Raw genomic sequence first — 4330 nt, 5'->3', positions numbered from 1 at the left:
AGTGCCATCCTGGATGTCTCGTACACTAAGTGCCATCCTCGATAATTCATCCACTAAGAGCCATTTTTGGATGTTTCGCACACTACCATCCTCGATAATTCATCCACTAAGAGCCATTTCTGGATGTTTCGCACACTAAGTGCCATCCTCAGTAACTCGCACACTAAGTGCCATTTTTCAAAATCGACATACTTGTAACCACCAATCTAGTAACCACAAATACAATTTAATCATTCTTAGGCATTATATATAAAGAAATAATGCTCTTATAACATACTAACTTACCTCGTATAGATTCAGATAGACAGAATCGGCTACTCTACGGCTTTCGACTTTCCCCGATCTAATTCTGAATTCCTCTTTTCTTGATCTATATAAATTAAATTTTAACTCTTTTATTCACCAAATCATTCAAATAAATCCAAATACACACATTTAAGGCATTTTACAAATTATCCCTCACATTTTCACATTTTGACAATTTAATCCCTAATTCACAAAATCACAAAATACATATAATTTGCATATACTCATGCCTAACCGAATTTTCATAATACTCATACTAGTCCACACATTTCATTTATTTCACATTTTAGTCCCTCAATTTAAAAATTTCACAATTTGGTCCATTTTACTCAAAATCATTAAAAATCCAAAGACAAAACATGTTAACCCAACACATATCTTCCATTTATCAACAACTAACTTCAAAAAACTCATAGTTTCATCAATGGCACATTTCAAAATCATCAAAAAAATCAAAAATTGAGACATGGGCTTGATAGTATCCCAAGCAACGATTACAAAAACGTAGAAATTATCAAAAACAGATCAAAATTTACATACCTAATTGATCTTCAAAGTGCCGAATGCTTTTATGCTTCAAACCTTAACTTTATACTTCAATTTTGGTGGCCATTAAGATGAGTGAATCAAATTTTGTCTTTTGTTTCTTAAATTATTAACTAATTTACACATTTACTAAATTAACCTTATTTCATAACATTAAAATTCCACTAATAATGGGCATTTGTGTCCATCCATTATTCCAATGGTCAAATAACCACATAAGGACCTCACAATTATAAATCCAAATCAAATAAGCACTTTTAACATATAGCCGGCAACTTTTATATTTTACGTGATTAGGTCCTTTTATGAAATTAAGCACACAAATGATCAAATTTTCATATGAAACTTTCACACATGCTCATTCACATATCATAAACATGGAAAATAATATTTAAATATTTTTTTATTCAGATATGTGGTCTCGAAACCACTATTCCGACTAGGGTCTAAACCGGACTGTTATAGGGGTGCTCCTGTTCTGTTTGTGAAAAAGAAATACGGTACGATGAGAATGTGCATAGATTATCATCAGTTGAATAAAGTGGCTATCACGAATAAGTATCCTCTGCCTCAAATTGATGATTTGTTTGACCAATTGAAAAGAGCTACTGTATTTTCGAAGATAGATTTGAGATCAGGCTATTATCAGTTGCGAGTAAAAGAATTAGACATTCCAAAAACTGCATTCAGAACGAGATATGACCACTATGAGTTCTTAGTTATGCCTTTTGGATTAACTAATGCATCTGATATCTTTATGGATTTGATGAACAGAATTTTCAGACCGTATTTAGATCAATTTGTTGCCGTATTCATTGATGACATATTGATTTATTCGCGTGATGAATCCGAGCTACCAAGCATCTAAGAATAGTGCTACAGTGTGACAACCCGAATTAGGGCCTAATCGAAACAGGGTTTCGTGACCACAAATCCGAGATAGAAATAATTATTTTATAATTATTTTAGGGTTTATGATATGATTTCATGATTTCGTGAAAATTTCGTGATGAAATTCTATGCATTGAGCGCTTAAGTTGAGATTAGGGACTAAACCGAATAAATTGTAAAACTCATGTTTTAGAAGTTTTTTGTAATATCCTGATTTTGGGCCTAGTCGGAATAGCGGTTTCGTGACCACAAAATCCAAGATAGAAATAATTATTTTATGATTATTTTGAGGTCTATGATATGATTGCATGATTGTGTGAAAATTTCGTGAAGAAATTTTATGCATAAAGTGCTTAAATTGAAATTAGCGACTAAATCGAATAATTTGTAAAACTTGCATTCTAGAAGTTTCTAGTATGAAATTGTTTTGAAATATTAATTAGGAGGTCTTAAATAGCAATTTTACCAATTTCTAAGTCTATGGACAAAAATTGGACATGGATGGAATTTTTGGAAAGTTTAGTAGTAAGGGCATTTTGGTCATTTAGGGTAAAATGAATTAAAATACAAAATTAAAAGCCAATTTTGCTCATCTTCAACCCCATGGCCGAATATAGCAAGGAGAAACCATGGCTAGGGTTTTTCAAGCTTCCAAGCTCGATTGTAAGTCCGTTCTAGCCTCGTTTTTAATGATTTTTACGTTTTTGGAGTCCCGGTAGCTCGATTAAGCTTATGCTAGCAATAATTCAACCTAGGGTTCATATTTGGAAAAATACCCATAGGTGAAATTTGTGTATTTTGGTGTTTTATGATAGAATATGAGGTTTTAAATTATGTTAGACAACTTGTACTACTCGGTTTTAAGTGAAAACGAGCAAAAGGGCTTAATAGGTAAAAATACCTAATAATCATGAGTACATGTTAGAGTGAGAATTTGATGTTACCATAGAAGGGAAAAATGATCAGCATGTCATAAAACATGAGAAAATAGGCTGAAGTTTAATTGACGAGCTTTGGGGAAAAAGTGTAAATATGCGAAAGTTTAGGGGTAAAACTGTAATTTTGCCAAAATATGATTTTGGGTCAATTTGTATAATGTGAGTCCTAATTAGACTATATTTTAAATGATAGAGCAAGGAAAACTAAAATTCAGGCTAAAATGGGCAAAATACCAAGTTGTGGACGAAATGGTAAAAGTAGCCATTTTCGCATACGAGGTAAGTTCATATGTAAATGTTGGTAACATAGTTATTATTTTAAATGTTTTAATGTTATTTAAATGATATGATAATTATTATGAAATATTATACTGTGATAATTGTTTGTTAATATGTCAAATTATGTGATGTACTTGGAAAATGTGAAATACTACCGAGTATCGGTAACGGCATTCCGTAGAAGATGGTTGAGACACATGATTGGGAAAAAGGTCCCGTTGAACCTTAGGAATTGATTAGGATACAAGTGACATATCACTAGGATATTTGGGCATCCGAACTCGTTGAGTTGAGTCCGAGTTCACTTATGGATGCGAATGTCCAAACTCGTTGAGTTGAGTCTGAGTTCGAGAGATGTAACTAGGCATCTGAGCTCGTTGAGTTGAGTCCGAGTTCACTTATGGATGCGAATGTCCGAACTCGTTGAGTTGAGTCCGAGTTCGAGAGATGTAACTAGGCATCCGAGCTCGTTGAATTGAGTCCGAGTTCACTTATGGATGCGAACGCCCGAGCTCGTTGAGTTGAGTCCGAGTTCACTTATGGGGGCGTTACATGGTAGCTTGGCTACATATGTGGCACTTATGTGCAAACTTTCCATGTATCCGAATTATATTCCGATGTGTTCAACGGGTAAAATTCTACTCAAATGGAGAAATACTCGAGATGAAAGGGACGTATTGGTAAGTGTTGTGAAATGAATACTTTGAACAGGTATGTACTTAACCCTCGGGTTGAAAACTCGATATAACAACAATATGGTAAGATGATAAATGAAAATGCGATATGAATGTCTCGGTGATAATTATGCAAATGATGTTTTATGTTTGCGTATATAGTTGTATTACTTGCTATTTGCATGTGAGCTTACTAAGCATTTATGCTTACTCCCTCCATTTCATTCCTTGTAGTGTTGACAAGCCAGCTCGGAAATCGGGAACAGTCGGAGGCACACTCACACTATCCGTATATCATCTTGGCATAATGGCTTGTATATTTTGAGTATGGCATGTATAGCATTATAATCATTTTGTATATATGGTCTTATGATATGGTCATTGAGTGGTATGGAAATGCTTGGTAATGATTAGCCATTGGAATGGCTAATCATGATCATATTTGGTGTTATGTATGCTAAATTGCTAGCTAATCCATGGAAACCATGAAATAGGTAAAATTTACCATAAATAGATTCAGACAGCAACAGTGATGTGAGTTTGAAAAATCATTAAAAATAGTAGAGATACAATTAGATGATGAATAAAATATGGAATTGAAGAATTATGAGTCTATTTTCATATGGATGGAACAAAACAGGTATATGAGTTATATTTTATGAGATGTTTAAATTTTTGTGAAACAGGTCCAGAGCG

This window comes from Gossypium arboreum, chromosome 3 (assembly GCF_025698485.1).
Source record: "Gossypium arboreum isolate Shixiya-1 chromosome 3, ASM2569848v2, whole genome shotgun sequence".
Classification (NCBI taxonomy): Eukaryota; Viridiplantae; Streptophyta; class Magnoliopsida; order Malvales; family Malvaceae; genus Gossypium; species Gossypium arboreum.
Note: the sequence above shows the minus strand (reverse complement) of the source record.